The following is a 17231-nucleotide window of genomic DNA, read 5'->3' as shown; positions in this document are numbered from 1 at the left end:
ATATAGATACACATGAATTTTTAAATTGAAAAAAATGAAATCATTATCACATAAAATTACCAAATAGACAAAATGTGAATATCCCATAAAATCGCCATAACAATCAAACGTGCATACACATGAATTTCGAAATTAAAAAAATTAACATGTGTGCAATTACCAAAGCAACAATATATGAACACAATGAATGTATATAGACTTTCCAAATCAGTAAATATGAACACACGTAAGATTGCTAAATTGAAAATTTTTGAAAATATGTGAAATTTTGAAATTGGAGAATTATGAACATTAGCAAATTAGTGAACTAAAAATCATATAGACAAAATTTCTGAATCAAACATTATAGCATTCATAATAAAAATTACTAATATTGTTCGAATCATTCCAATCATAAAAGAAATTCAAGCAATCTTAATATGTATGTAAAAAGCTGATTTGAGCATAAGAATCCTAAAAGTAATCAATAACATTGCTAATATTAAAAATAGAGAAAAAAAGAAAAGGAAAAAAATAAGAAGGCAAAAGAAAACTAAAGAAACATCAAAATAAAAAATAAAAAAAAAACATAGAAGAGAGGAAGAGAAATTAAATTAAAGATAGGATATTAAAAAAAAAAAATTTAAAGCGACAAAGCTAGACTTACCTCTAATACAGTGTGGTTGTTATGATGCGAATCCTGCAGACGCAACTCGACATCAGCTTACAAAGAGATAGGTGGTTGTTGGAATTGAAATGTTGAGAAAAAGAATGAAGAATGGGCTATTGTAATATTGTCGAGGAGGGTGAAGAGAGAGGGGGCTGCTAGGACGTTGTGAAGAATAAGGAAAAAAAATGTGGTTATTGCGTGTTACCATGGAGGATGAAGAGAAAAGGGGTTGCTAGGATATTGGATTTTTGTAAGAGTTTAGCTTCTATTTTTTTAACTTTCTCTCCTTCACAAGAATGGGACGTTGGATTTTCATACGATTTTAGTTTCTATTTTTCTTACTTTCTCTCCTTCACAAGAATAGAACGTTGGATTTTTTTGAAAGTTTTCCCTTTTTTATTTTAAATTTCCCTCTTTCACGTTTCTTATAATGATCTGGGTAGTGATCTCATGTTATTCGCAAATCGGTAGTCCTCTATTGATCGGTTGAGTTTAATTTTAATTTTCAATTCAATTGGACGATTAAGGTTGAATTTTAACATTGGTTTGATTTGATTGGTTGATTTAGGTTATTTTAATTTTAAGGCTTGATTTGATTGGTCGATTTAGATTCTTAAGATTTTAATATTGAAGTTTGATTTGATTGGTCGATTTATGTTAAAATTTTTGATTTGGTAGTTCATTAGATTTTAAAATCTTTGATTTGGTTGTTTAATCTAAATTTTTAATTTAATTTGTCATTTTATGTGAAAATTTTCAATTTTTTTTTGTGTGAGTTTTCTAGATTTCTTGGTGCGTGTAAATTTATCGATAATTTATTTTCGATCATGTTTTCCTAATAATCAAGGTCTCTAAGTAAAAATTGGACATTAAGGGGTATTTCGGTCATTTTTGTAATTTCTCATAAACTTATTTATTTTCACCGATTTTAATACTCGAAATCATATTATGGGTAATGAAAGTACTTTTGAGAATTTTTGGAGGTGTGGGATCCACCAGGGGTATTTTCGTCGTTTTGTCAATTTTTTTCGAATTTTGACCTATGATTTCTTTCAATCCTAATGTGATTGTTTCTAAATCTCGATGTTACATTTTCCTAGTGTCATGAGGTCTCTAGGTTATCAAAATGTTTAACGAACTTAAGCGTACGTACTTGATAAATCGATTGTAAAGTGTAGTAATCCTAAACGTGCGTAATTTTCTATATCGAGTAGTAACGAGTGAGAAAAACAAAAGAACTAGAAACGAAAAAATTGGAAAAGGAACTCTCAAGTTTTTGAGTTCTTTGCGCTCATCATTAGGAATTCATAACAACCGAGTGACGAATTGTTGAATAAGGCAAATGCAAAACTGGGGTGTCTACATTATATCCAAATGAAAACAATATATAGTTGTGTACCCTTGCCACATCAGTCATGTACCTAGACCGTGTGCATTCATCATTATTCTTTGATGTATGGTCATACCTATATGATGGAGATAAAATTTAACCATTAATTAATTATCGATCAAAAGAAGTAAATGCTTTGGTTGCTAACGATGGGATATCCTGACATACAATTCAATGATGGAGTCAAATTTAGTCATCGATAGATTATAGATCGAAACTAGTTGATGCTTTGATTACTAGTGATGAGATAACCTTATATACCTTATATGTGATGAGTAAAAAATTAGTTGTTGATTGATTATCGATCAAAAAACGTAGACATGCATTACTAACGATAAGAAATCCTGACATAATGTTCTTTGATGGAGTCAAAATTTAACCGATGATCGGTTATCGATCAAAAAAGAAAATGCATTGATAACTAACAATGAAATATCCTAACTTACCATTCTATGATGGAGTCAAAATTTAGCCATCAATTGATTATACATATAAATAAATAAAAAAGTAGAGCATTGGTTATCAATGGTGAGATACATATCCTGAGATTATCAATGGTGAGATATATATTCCGACATACCATTCTATAATAGGTCACTTCTCTTCCAAACTAGCTTGGAACTATCAATACAACATAAAGGGATCTATTGCTCTAAATGGAAGCAAATCCAGAACTCCCCAATCCCCACGAAGTTCAAGACTTTAGCATGGAAAGTTTTGCATTATGTTGTTATGATCGATTCGGTGTGCAAGAGGTGGGGCCTGAGTTTTGCATCAAGATGTTGATGTTGCGGGAAAGTAGAAGAAACAATCTCTTGCCTTTTCTTAAACTGCAATCTGGCCTGTGAAGTGTTGATGTTCTTCGTAGCTCGTCTTTTGGATGCAGTGCCATCAAGCTTCTCTTTGAACTCCTTTAAATTTATGGTTCAATCGATCTAATCACAGCTGGCACCTATTAAATTTGTGGTTCCTTGGGTATCTTCTGGAGCATATGGCTACCAAGGAATGAATCCATCTTTGATAGTATGCCCTCACTACGTGAAAACTGAAAAAATTTGAAAAGAACATTCAACTGGCCGAAGGCCACAAATTTCGGAAACCGAATTTCGGCGGCCCATAGCCATTGAAATTTTTTGTGTTCCCCAGTTCGACAGCTTAAAGCCGTCAATTTCTCACATCTTCCATTAATTTGATGGTTTCAGTCTGTTGAAAAAAAAAATTGACAATGAAAATTTTGACTGTCTTGGACCGTCAAATATAGGTTTTTTTCACGTTGTGCCTGTAGTAGCCAAGGTCATAAATCAGATTTTAAAGTGGTTGAAAATTGATAGTGTGTTGTTTTAAACTAAACCCTGTCCAGATGAAAGTACTGTCTTGAAGACATTGGGATTTCGGTTGAGATTGTGGCCACCAAGACGAAGGCTAGATTGTGGCCACCTAGATGAAGGCTGTCTCTAGTTTGGGAGAAACCTTGCTTTGAATGGGTGAAACCTAAAATTTGACAGACCAATGCGTTAAATTTTTCATTGTCAATTTTTTTTTTTTTGACGGACCAAAACTGTTAAATTAATGGCGGATGGGAGACATTTGATGGCTCTAAGCCATCGAATTGGGGATCATCAAAAATTTCAACGCCCATAGGCCATCAAAATTTGCTTTCTAAAATTTGTGGGTTTTGACCTGTTGAATTTTCTTGTCAAATTTTTCAATTTTCACATAGTGAGGTATTGCCGGTGGAGGGAGTGCTCTAAGGGATGAAAATGGTAGTTTTATCCAAGCTGGAAGTTGGCACTTCGATAACTCAACAACTAATGCCGTTGAATGTTGAGCTCTAATCCAAGCTTTGAATGATTTTAATCTACAAGACAGAATGATCATAATTGAGTTGGACTCGATGCTTTTAATTAAAAGGACTAGCAGGCTCATTTGTCCTGTGGAAAATGAATCCTTGGATGCAAGGCATTAAGAGTGAGCTTTTCGCTTACTTGGAGGGTTCAGTATGTTTGGAGGTAAAAAAAAACATGGCAGTTGACTCTAGCAAATTTTGGAGTAGTGAACAGAAATTTGGAGATGTTTTATGTTATTAATTGCCTTCCTTTGATCACAAGAAAATGTATCATAAGCATTAGGCTTACCCTTCCTCGGTTTCAAATTGTAAATTAAAGGGTCCCCCCTTTGTACATTTTCGACTATTAATACACACTTGCACAATGTGAAAAAAGCCCAAATTTGATGGTCCTAGGCCATCAAATTTCATAAAATTCGACGGACCAAGGGGCTGAATTGGAGCCAAATTTTTCATTGTCAAATTATTTTTTTCGACAGGTTGAAACTGTCAAATTAATAAAGGATGGGAGAAATTCGATAATTCTAAGCCGTCAAATCTAGGAACATTAAGAATTTCGATGGTTCTAGACTGTCAAAATTCAATTTCTAAAATTTGTGGGCCTTGGCCCGTCAATTTTTTATGTCGAATTTTCCAGTTTTCATGTCGTGTTGGCTCATTTAGCAAAAAAATTACCGTTCTATGATAGAGTCAAAATTTAGTCATCGATTGATTGATTATTGATCACAGAAAGTAATGCATTGAATACTAATATCCCAATGTATCGTTCTCTGGTGGATTAAAAATTTATCTAACGATTGATTATTGCTCAAAAAAGTGGCTGCATCGATTACTAACGATGTGATGTCCTTACATACTATTCTATGATTACCTTTTTTTACCGAGATATGTTGCTTGTACATGGGCTTCAATCACCTTAGTTTAACGTCAATTAATGAGGATAGCGATCTACTTACTAGAATCCATATATGGAGGAGTCTAATAAATGTGTATATTTTAGTATACGTGCATGCTCGACTTTCATTTATTTATTTTTCTAAGCAAACAAGTTGTAGATTAAACAGGAAATTATAACTGAAATAAAAGAGGAAATTATCTTTAATGCATGAGTTGCTAAAGCATCGACAACATAGTTCTCTTTTGTCCAAGCATGCTTCACTTTCCATAAGTTGGTTGATAGCTTCATCGATTAAACAAGTAACATGGAATTAGATTCTATTATTAGTTTTTTCCCTCTCCAACAAAGTATCTGCGAAGTGCATACCTTCCAATTAAGAGATCTTTAAACTAAGCAAAATTATTGGATGACTCTCTAAATATCCAACAGCTCGAAGAATATTAACCTGAACATTCCTGATTATACAATATTACCTCCATTTGTAAGACCTAGATTTCCTAGACAAGAACCATCAATATTCATCTTTTAACCAACCCTAATCAGGCCTCTTCCAAATTAAGCGATATATTTGAAGATGAGCACTGGCTTTTAACTCCATCTCCGTAGAAATGAATATTGTTTTGTCAAAGGAGGGGTGAGTACAGAGTTGATTTCATGTAGCCATTGTAGAATAATCTTCTTGGTAGCCATCGTAGAATAATCTTCTTGGATTCTTGGATTCTTGAACTTGTATAAAAGGCTTTGGTCGGACAATCAATTTAGAGAAGAGTCATTTCTTCATTTCTACATGCTCCTATGTTAACGATTCGTATAGTCCAACAAACCCTTGGTTTTAAAGAAGGGAATCTTCCTACAGATTATTAAGGGTACCATTATTTTCATAAAGAATAGAGAATATTTCCTTGATCTGGTATCCAAGACTAAAAAGAGCCCTGAATGGTGGAATCTGGTGACTGAATAACCGGATATGGAATCCGGACTGTTTGATGCTGCCAAATGATGGCGGTATTCTATGCGAGCGACTGTTAAAAATTGAAACGGGATGATTTGAGTAAGAGTCATAATGGGGTGACACAAGGGAACACATCTAATAACATGGTGGCACGCACATAACTGTAGATGCTTTTCCACAAGATATGAGTAAAAAGCATCTACAGTTATGTGCATGCCACCACGTTAGATGTGTCCACCCTTGTATCACTCCAACATTAGTCTTTGAGTAAATGGGTGAGGGAATGATTCTCAAGAAATTATAAAGATTGCATTTTCTCGAGAGGGGTAATTGTATTGGATGTAATCCATGCTAGATCTTGGCCCTACATGTGGCAGCATTTAAGTAGGGTTGAAAGGATAAGGGGCTTACATCCCAGCACAACCCAACCCCATGGTGCGAAGATAATCAGCTAGGCACAGCTGAGCCGACTTGTTAACCCGCTTGAGTAGCTGAGTAGATACTCAAGGCGAGAGCCTTTCCCATAGGATTGAGAAAGTATCCCAATAATCTTAAGTGAATAAAACATATCAATCCTGTTCTTTTCAGAATGGATAATTTTCAACCTTGCGAAGGCTTTTATTTATCTAACCCAAATATCTAGGAGAGGATCAAGAAGAATTCCCCTTTATAAGGAAAGGGGAGACGTGTCCAATGAGGGGTTTAAGGAAATGAATTAACCTATAAAGAGGGGAAAAGACTTTGTGAGTGAGAACTTTTGAGTGGTGGTTTGACCCTATAATCATTACTTTTTTCGATATTAGTACTAACTTGAACGTCCAAGGATTTTTGACAGGTATCACAACGGTGCCCTAGCTTGACAAAAGGAAGCAAATTCACCATTAAAGCTAGCATTGAGGTGTTCAAGGTACGTTAAAGAATATACAACAATTATCATAATTAATTATGAGGTCTATAATCAATCACAAGTCTGGTAATCAATTGAGATAAGTTTTTAGGTTGTTTGTCAATCATATACAATACGAATTTTTAGATAATGTTGCATAACATAATTATTTAAAAAGATATTTTAAATCTCTTCATTGTCAACTATTAATTATTAATTCCATTTTCAAAAACTCAATTGGTATGCTATTGACAAACATTCATATTTCTTGATCTTTCCCCTTTCCCATCATGGAAAACACTAGAATCAACCCAGGGTGGAGGCTCTCCATCAAAATGAAGGTCGAGATGCAAGGGATTCCCAAGAATATTTATCAATCCCTAGAAAAAATTTTACTAGTCCCTCAAATTCCAGTCTGATCTGTAGGAAATCTTTGCTTTTCCCAATCTCAACCGTGTATTTGATGAAGACATTCCATGACCCCTGGGCGCCTTCTAAGCATAAAGCCATAAAAATAATCAAGTTGTCTGGAATATATTGCAACCACTCATTTTAATTTTGACCGTTGATGTTCACTTGCGAAAAGATAAGATTCTACTTGACAATTGTTGATTGGATTGATCAACTTCATAGTGAGAAAAATCTGCAGTTTTTTTTTTTTTTAAATGTGATAATTAAATCACGATTTTAATAGTTTTCAATTAAATCATGAAGTTTTTTAAAACAAATCTTTGAATTTTTCAAATAATCACAATTAATAGTGATTTAATCGACAATTTTTTTTTTGAAAAAATCACATATTATTTGTTTTTAGCATTTTTAATTATTATTTTTCACTTAATATTAAAATACATATTTTTTTTACATTTTATACTTAAAAACATTTTTTTTTTTTTTACATTTTTTAGTCATCATATGTTTTCCCGATTTTACCAACTTTTCCCGAAGCTTTCTCTTTCCAAATTATTCCCGAATCCTAACTTTGTCACTACGATCAAGTTGCTCAACTAAAAAAAAAAGGTTGTCAACATGTACCAAAGGGTGCATTAAAGCTTAAAAATATTATATGCTTTGAGATGGATCAAAATTCACTGAAGAAATGCATTACAAATTCCTAAATCTCATAGTCTAAGCCAATCGAAGGTTGCTCGGCTAAGAAGGTGGGTCTTACTACAAATTTAGGCCAAGCCCAATCAGAGGAAAATCCAATTAAGCTTGCTCACGAAAGTGCATGGCTAAGGTGGTAAAGATGGTTGAATTAGCCCAAAACAGCAAGCTTGAAGATCAGTTCTATCAAGAGAGGAAGATTTGACAAATGAGTTGGTTGCTAGCTAGGGAATTTAAGAGTGATGGCTCAGAAGTGGACTGTCCTGTCCAGGAGATGAAGATAATTTTTTGTTTTGTACAAGGTAAGTCTTATGAAGCATTCGCAAAGTCTTTTAAAAAAAATAAATAAATAAAAACGTCTTGGTCTCATTTGGTTTCTCTGGTAAGCACAAAATAATAATCATATTATGTCGCAAACATGGTAAACAAGTTTGGATTGGGAAATCATATAAGGTGGAGTCATTTTGGTTAATACGGGATAAATATGGAAAATTTTCATTCAGAGGATAGGTCGGAAAAAAAAATGGAGTCAAGTGGAGGGATGGAGTCAAAAACTTGCAAATTATTTTGAAAAACCCATCAGAGGTTTTCTAGATATTAAAGATCGTATTTGGATCATTTTTTGTTAGTCTCTCAGGAGTACCAAGGTCAAGGGATATTTCATTAGTTTGAAAACAAAGGCTATGTCAAATATTCAACAAGACCTCGAGGAATCTAATTATCTATAAATCTCCGTTCTTAAAATAAAGAGTCTTCCTCATATTTGCATGCAAGTCCTAGTGAACTTAGTTGGTAAAGACTTTGAGTGATGATACAATAGATCTAGGCTCATTTCTCGTCCGTATTGATTTATTGATCTCATAAAAGTAGGTTTAGTGAAGGGAGGAAAAAAAGAAAAAAAAAAAAAAAGGTATTATTTGCATAGAGTTGTGATAATCTGACTACCCCATGTGGCACACTCAATCAACTCTCCAGACGTGACAAGTTCAGGAATTGTAGATGTATGCCTTGGGATACGTGGTTCCCTTGGGATAAATATTTTTATGGGGAAGTGCAGTTTGTATCCCAAGGCATATAGATCTACGATTCGCGAACTTATCACGTCAGGAGAGTCGATTGAGTATGTCATATGGGTAGCTGTGTAAGGAATTCAACGCGAAATTCCCAAATTTGTGAGAAACAAAAAAATAGCGAAAAAACACACGTCGAAAAAGAAAGTAATCACACGCACAAGACAGTATTTACGTGGTTCAACAATTTGCCTACGTCCACGGAGTTGCAGGGATTTCACTATTATCAAGAAGAATTACAAAATGCGGCTCAAGTCCCAAAAATGACAACCAAAACCTTAAAAAATCCTAATCACCAAAAACAACTTCTATATACTGCGCACATGATTCACAATGAGTTACAAAACGGGCTCAAAAAATTTTCCTAAAAGCGTTGCCTCCAGGAGGCCTGTCCATGACACTCCGGCTTGGACCTATTGGCCCAAGCCTCCACTGCATGGACCAAACCTCAAAAAATCTCCTATCAAAATACCACGCAAACATTATTCACGTCATCAACCGGATCAAACATAACTAGGTTCCACAAAGCCCAACAGTCAGATTATCATGATTCATTTGCATAATCTCCAGTAACAATACTCTCTCCAAATCTTAATTTTTTTAACATTTCTACAAATTCTCACTTCACGGAACATTTGTTTCTAGATGATAAAAATATCTCTCATTTATATCTAGTTGAGTATAAAAAAAAAAAAGGACAATGATAATGTCCAATACCATTAAAATTGCACATGATCAAAATATTACTTCTTTTTAAAAGGAAAAAATAAAAATAAATCCTTCGTTCACTTCTTTATAGATAAATATACATAAAGAATAATTATAGTATAGATGATGGTCGACACAAAATTGAAAGACTTATTTACAATTAAAATTGTGTCTGTATATTGAAAACATGAAAATCATGACAGATTCCTATTCATATTTTATCTTTATTTTTTTAACTATGGACTTTAAAATAACTCAAAAAACAAAACAAAAAATTTAACATTACATTTTAAAAGGAAAAAAAAAACATATTTATTAAAAGATTGACTCGTATCAATCAATTCCCATTAGAGTTTTTATAAACTATAAAAAGCTAGGACACGATTTTTTTTTTTTTTTTTTTTTCTGCTTTGGCCAACCGCAGTAGCTATCTAACCCGGCATGTGTACAACATTAAATAGCCACTTTTTTATGGAAAGGCATATAGAGTTTCGAAGGGGACTCAATCTTCTATGTAACACGTGTCATAATCTGAAACACTCAATTTAACGCATCCAAAAGCTTTGTTCTTGAAGGAAAGATTATAAAATTAGTAAGAGAATAAGCCTAAAACAAAGGGTTACTAGGACTTACGAGATCTTAATTAGAATGAGATTGTTTAACTAATTTAGAAGGAGGTTAGCATAAAAAAGAGTATAATTATGATTTATCATGGAGTCAACAAAATAAAGATGGAAAGATCCTAATTAATTCAATGATGATTGGGAGACATGCATAAGATTTTCAAGAAGTTACCAATGAGAGAATAACTTTGAAAATCTATAAATACAAGTATCAACACATAGGTAAAGGATTTTTTTCGTATTCTAATTTAGACCTTCTGATTTTTTAAGTAACTTGATCGTCAAAGAGTCTAAATCTAGGAAATCCTCTCAAATTTGAGATTTTTACAAGAACAGGAAGGAGATCATACTCAAAACACGGATTTAAGGGTAAAGTAATTTCGTTTTGCCTACAGCTTTTATAATTTAGAGACAATGACTGCAAAGACCTATTTTTTGAAAATATGTACCAAAAAGTCCCTTCTAAAAAAGTATGAAGTCTTTAGTACTCTGTCAAATATTAATCTAAAAAGGATTTTTAAAGCAAAAATATTGTAACCATCTTTTCAATGATTTTTTAAGCTTAAAGAAATGTGTTTATTTGAGAATATTTTAGGTACTCCTATGTTTTAAAATTAATGACAAATCACTTGATTATGATCTCATCTCTTGTAGAACAATGAAAAAAAATCATTATTTTCTCTTCCCAAAACTACTAATCTTAACTCACATAGATGATGACCACTACAACAAAGATGCTGATGGAGATGAGTATGGTCATCATCACCATCAAACTGATTTGAATTACGTATGTTAAATTTATTCAAATATATAAATAATTTTCAAGAATTAAAACATAATTTTAAAACTCGACTTGAATGTTCATCGAACTGATTCAACTTAAAAATTAGCAAGTTAACTTAAATGAGTCAATTAAAATTATATTGAATTTATGAATATCTTTTAATAAATAAAGATTTTTATTTTTTATTTTTCACACAAATATTAATGACCAAATAAATTGGTCGAGTTTTTTATTTGACTTGGTATACATTTTTAGATCAAACCACTTTGTAACGATATTAAAAGGATATTTCAGATATTTTTCTTAAAAGATTCTTCAAAAGATCCATAATGGAATAATATTTTATTAAGTGAAACTTGAATGGTATGTATTTTTTTTATTAGGCGACTATTCAGTACATATTCTCTATAACAAATCCTTCACAGTCATTGTCCCTATAATTTATAGTCTACCATTTGCATGTAATTAAGAGAGATTTTAATTATTCATGAGTTGGGGTTCTTTTCTAGCAAACTTTCATGTATTACTAGAGAGTATGCGAGTAGTTGTACCTATTATTGGGTAAGATCTCACTTCTATGTCAATTTAGCTGGTGGAGGATCTATCCAACCCCATGTCACCAAAAATAATAATAATAATAAATTAAATTAGGAGAGGGTTCTGTTGACAATCTTAGGATGAAAAAATTTATCCTAAATGACTTAAAAGTTTCAGATTATACTGATTTTGTGTGTGTATAATCTCTACGGTGAGGAGATCATCCTCACCAAAAATCAGTCCAATCTGAAACTCCTAAGTCTATCAAAAGTGATTTACAAATTTTTGATAAAAAATCAACGATTCACAATTCTAAAATAATTTTGATGGGTTAGAAGTTTGAGATTGAGATGATTTTTGATGAAAAGGGTATCATCGTCATAGAGATCATCCTCACAAAAAATCAACTCAACCCAAAATTTCTAACCCACATGAAACATAAGTTTTATCTCTGTTTTATAATCCTAAGATTGTCAGCCGAATACTCCCTCATTAAATTAAATTGCAAGGAAAATAAAAATAAAATATGAAAATAATTGTTTAATCCTAAAAGATAAGATGAAATAATATTTGGAGTCCTCCCAGTAGAAGACACAATAAACAATAAAGAAAGAGTCTTGCTTTACAAAAAAGTAGAAATAGTAACCAAAATAAACGACAGCAACTTCTATTATGGGCCACCACTATAGCATCATCATCATCTCACTTTTCAACTACAAACCCAGCCACCATCACCACATGAACCCCTCTCCCTCTCTCCCTATGGCCTCCAAAGACTCTTCACCCTTCCATTGGCACTACGATGAGCTCGACGACAAGAATTTCCAAGTCCACGGCCGAACCCTCCTCCTTCTCATACTTATCCTCTTCTCTCTTCTCCTTCTCCTCATCATCTTCTCTCTCTTCCTCCGATGGTATTATCGATATCGTCGTTTATCTCCCACTACCACTTTCATAACCAACACCACCCCACATGTATCCACGTCACCGACTCACTCGGTGGGACTCGATCTCGCCACCATCGATAGTTTTCCAATCTTCTTACATGGCTCATTGGCTACCACTAACACCCCCACCACCACCAACGAAGAATTCCAGTGCTCTATATGCCTTTGTAAATTCAAAGATGAAGAGAAGGTTAAGATGTTGCCTGATTGTCGCCACGCTTACCATCCCCAGTGTGTTGACCAGTGGCTCAGTCATCACTCGAGTTGCCCACTCTGTCGAGCGTCTCTCCTAGTCGAATCGTCCGCGCCATGATTTTACTTAGACAAAATATTTTCTTTTGAAGATTTTTCAAATATTCCATCAAAAGTAGAAATGTTCTCAGTGTTCAAGAAACTAACGATTTAGTATTTATTTATTTATTTTAATTGGGACGGTGTGTGTGCTGAATTTGGGTGGGTTTTGCTTAGTGGTAATTTAGCTTGGAGCTGCCCCCACCATGTTTTGGTTATAACTGAGAAGTGAGTTGTTTGTATTTGTCATGGTTCCTCTCAGTTATTGGAAGCATTAATAAATTTAAAATATATTTATACTTCAGTATTTGGATTTACTTTTACTAATCTCCTCTCTCCTACCAATGTATTTGGGCATTTGTGTCCAAATTTTCTAAGGGAATGGCTAGAGGGACTCTGAGCATTGACAAGAAATTCTGTGAACAAAAAATCACTTAGTTAGGGTGGGCATGAGAGTTTTTTTTCTCAGAGACTCTCTAGTGTGTGCCACGTCATGCCTAACAAGTTTTGTGAATTGGGGATGCCATTCAATACATGTAGTTCATTTGATTAGTGGATCTAGGATTCTGTGAGAAAAAAAAAATCCACATCTAACTAACATAGTTAGCTTAAATTTTTTTTCTTTTAAGATCTATTTGTTACAAATTTTAGTTTCTACTTCAGGTTCTGTGTTTAGGAGAAGCAGAAGTTCAAAGTCTAGGAAGTTGTGTCCAGGAAAATATTGATTGCTATAAAAGCAATTGATTATGTTGTTTAATCAATGAGTTAAGAAGAATGAGAGGTGAAATCGTCATTTCATCCCATACATTTTTCGATGTTGACTTCTCATAGTGGCTCCTGTGTGAAAGCAGTCCCACCAAGACTTTTTAAAAATGCAGCTTTGACTTCTCGCAAAAGCTAGTGATACAGAAATCATTACTAACAAGCATGCTTCTCCGGCTTTTTTATCTCAAAGCCAAAAAAAATCAACGAAAAAGTCATAATAAATAAGCCCTTACTATTCTCCTTGGCATTTGTTTGACTCATAGCATTCAGTGTTCTATTGAGACTTAAGGGAAAACACTATGTTTCAGATGTTGTTTATAAAGTCTTATCTTGCTTTGTTTTCTTTTCTTTTTATATTTTCCTTGCATTCACTGAATCAAAACTAGACCAAAATCTTTATTCAATCATATTTAATTATAATAATAATTCATGCCGCCATTTCTAATTAAAATTACACACCAATCATTTGAATTTCTTGTTTTGGTTCTAATATATTTATATGACATTTTCTTTCTTTTTGAGAAAGAGAATTTCTGTCAAAATATTTTCTTACTCATTGTTAGGATTTTTCACCTCTCAGGGTGAGATATGTTCTCTCAATTATAGGGTAGTGGCATCTTGTGGTTTTTTCTCTCATGCAATTTTTATTCGTGTGTCATTAGAAAATTCTGGTCTAGAAAGGTAGTTCTCATTTTAAATGGTTGTTTTAATCTTTACATTGGGTGTGATAAATAATTTAATCTTAAATTGGTGTAAAATAAGTAAAGGTGCAAATAGAAACTCCGAAAATAAATAATTTTGGAAAGGGGGATTTGTAAGTTTGAAAAAGTAAAGGCTCAAAGATATTTTCAGAGTCGTAATAGTCTGACTCCCTTTTTTGTGCACTTGCTTCACAGAATCATAGATCCTTTGCTTCGGGATACACAAGTAAAAAGATTTATGATTATGTGAACTACCAGGTCAGGCAGTGTATAAAAAATGGAGTCAGATTATCATTAGTCATATTTTTAATATTAGAAAATAATATGTAAAGAGTAGGGTTTTAGCAAATTTTTCCCTCCATGTGGTGCATCCAAAACCAAGATCAAGGTAGAGCTTTCCATATGTTAATATTTAGATTTGGAATGACCCACTAAATTTTGGAAGCGTATCATCCGTAGCACAAGTTCTGTACCACACTTTCAATAGATAATAGAGTCATACTAGAAAAAAAATTACCACCTCAGCCCTCTTGAGATCATGACTTAAATCTTTTTTTTTTTTTTTAATAAAAAAAGTAGTTTTTTTTTTCTCCAAATCCTTATCTTTGCAAATGAATGGCTACTAAACTCCCAATATTTTAAGTTTGGGATTTAATTGCATCACTAATGTGGTGCTCTTTCAACCGTTGAAAGTGTATTACAGGGTGCTACATGAACTTGTTCTTGTTGGATAGTTTTCATGAATTCAACCTGAATTCTTGCTGAGATATGTTCATCAATACCCAAACCAAATGGATCAGTACCCAAATCTTTTCAGGGTGAGATATGTTCTCTCAATTTAGGTTCATTCTTATGTACGAAAAGTGAGAGTCACAAAGAGCTTAAAATGGGTGTAACAGGGGACTATGGTGTTCTGACGAACTCTGTAGAAATCTCGTTATTGATATAATGGATTGATCATCACTGCCCGCGGACGTAAGCATCTTGCCGAATCACGTAAATCATGTTTTATGTTCTATTATTATTTTTTTTTTTTTTCTCTATTTCGTTTCACTTTAGATTTCTTGGTCATAGTTCATTTTGTTTGTTGCACGCTTTTGCACAACAATGCTATAGACGATCCACTTCCCTAAATTTTGCATAAGTTATAGAAAGAAAGTGAATCTATCTATAGTTTAAAGATCAGTACTATTGAATCTAGACCATGTACACTTAGGGTTGGATGATTGAAACGGGAAAAAATATATCCTTTGTAGCCGCTTTTTCCTAGCTCTCATTCTATAGTCCACAAAACATCACATTGAAAGAAGAAAAATAATTTAACAACTCAGTCCTCTAGTACATAATTTAGATCAGATATGAAAAATATATATAAAAAAAACTCTTTTTTTGTCAAATAAAGCATTTAAAATTGAACGGTCGTTAAACTCCTAAATTTAAATGATTTAATGTAATTGCCTTGATGATGTGGCACAACTTCAACCATTTATAATAATTACATAGAGCTAAAGGACGATCTTCTTCGATTGAAACCCTCCTCCCAAAACCACACTTACGTTTATAATATTTATCCGACCCTGACTACATAATTATTATCACTGAATTTTTGCTGTTCATGCAAGGTGGAGATTCTCCTTGGGGCCCTTCCTAACAAACTTTCATATATTATTAGATAGTATGACACTGGTTGTACCAATTATTGGATATATAGAATCTCACTTTATGTTGTTTTAGCTGGTGGGGGCACTGTCTATTGCCATAACAAATGGTGAAGGAGACAAAAATTTAAAGAGTACTGATAAAATGAGTCCCTAAAACCTTTGTAGTTGACTTTGCAAGTGCATAGAATCGTAGATCTTTTTTTTGGGTATCCCAAAGAGAAAGATTTATAGTTCTGTGCACTTGCCATGTCAACTGCACACACCAAGTACATTTTTTCGAGTCAGATTATCACGACTCAAATTTAAAATGAAGTATTAAATAATTATTATTTTTTAAATTAGGGGATATTAATATGAAAATAATAGTTGGGTTTGGAGTTCAGAGTCTTCCCCGTAAAAGAATAAAAAAAGAATTTGCCTTAAAAAAAGAGAAATAGTAACAAAAACTACTGGCAGCAACTTCTATAATCGGCCTTCACTATTATCATCATCTCACTTTTTAACTAAAAACACAGCTACCACAACACCACATGCATGAACCCCACCACACACCACACACCAGACACGCATTGCATTACATGAAAACTGGAAAATTCCACAAAAACAATTGACAGGCCAAGGCCCACAAATTATAGAAACTGAATTTTGACAGTTTAGAACCGTCGAAATTCTTGATGTTCCCAGATTTGACGGCTTAGAACTATCAAATTTCTCTCATCCTTCACTAATTTGACAGTTTCGACACATCGAAAAAAAAATTTGACAAGAAAAATTCGACACCAATTCAACCTTTTGGTCTATCAAATTTGAGCTATTTTTCACATTGTGTTGCCTTTCTCTATCCCTCTCCCTCTCTCCCTTACGGCCTCCAAAGACTCTTCACCCTTCCATTGGCACTATGATGAGCTCGACGACAAGAACTTCCAAGTCCACGGCCGAACCCTCCTCCTTCTCGTACTCATTCTCTTCTCTCTTCCCCTTCTCCTCATAATCTTCCTCTGATGATATTATCGATATCGTCCTCTATCACCCACTACCACTTTCATAACCAACATCACCCCACACACATACACATCACCGACTCACTCGGTGGGACTCGATCTCACCACCATTGATAGTTTTCCAATCTTCTTACATGGCTCATTGGCTACCACTACCACCATCACCGCCAAGGAAGAATCTCAGTGCTCTATATGCCTTTGTAAATTCGAAGATGAAAAGAAGCTAGGTTAAGATCCTGCCTGATTGTCATCACACTTACCACCTTGGGTGCATTGACCAGTGGCTCAGTCGTCACTCGAGTTGCCCACTCTGTCAAGCGTCTCTCCGAGCCGAAACATTGGGCATTCCTTAATTGAATTTTTCAAATAATCCATGAAAATTGGGAAATATTTTTCAACGTAGAAGAAACTAAGA

The 17231-nt window shown here is 33.6% G+C and overlaps 1 pseudogene; it reads left to right on the top strand.

Annotated features, from left to right (window-relative positions):
- Window positions 1-7936: 7936 nt before the first annotated feature.
- LOC147395620 (RING-H2 finger protein ATL66-like) lies at window positions 7937-17231 on the top strand (annotated as a pseudogene).

Source organism: Akebia trifoliata, chromosome 8 (assembly GCF_017979445.1).
Source record: "Akebia trifoliata isolate Shusen 1 chromosome 8, ASM1797944v1, whole genome shotgun sequence".
Taxonomy (NCBI): Eukaryota; Viridiplantae; Streptophyta; class Magnoliopsida; order Ranunculales; family Lardizabalaceae; genus Akebia; species Akebia trifoliata.
This window is presented reverse-complemented; position numbering and strand designations above follow the sequence as displayed.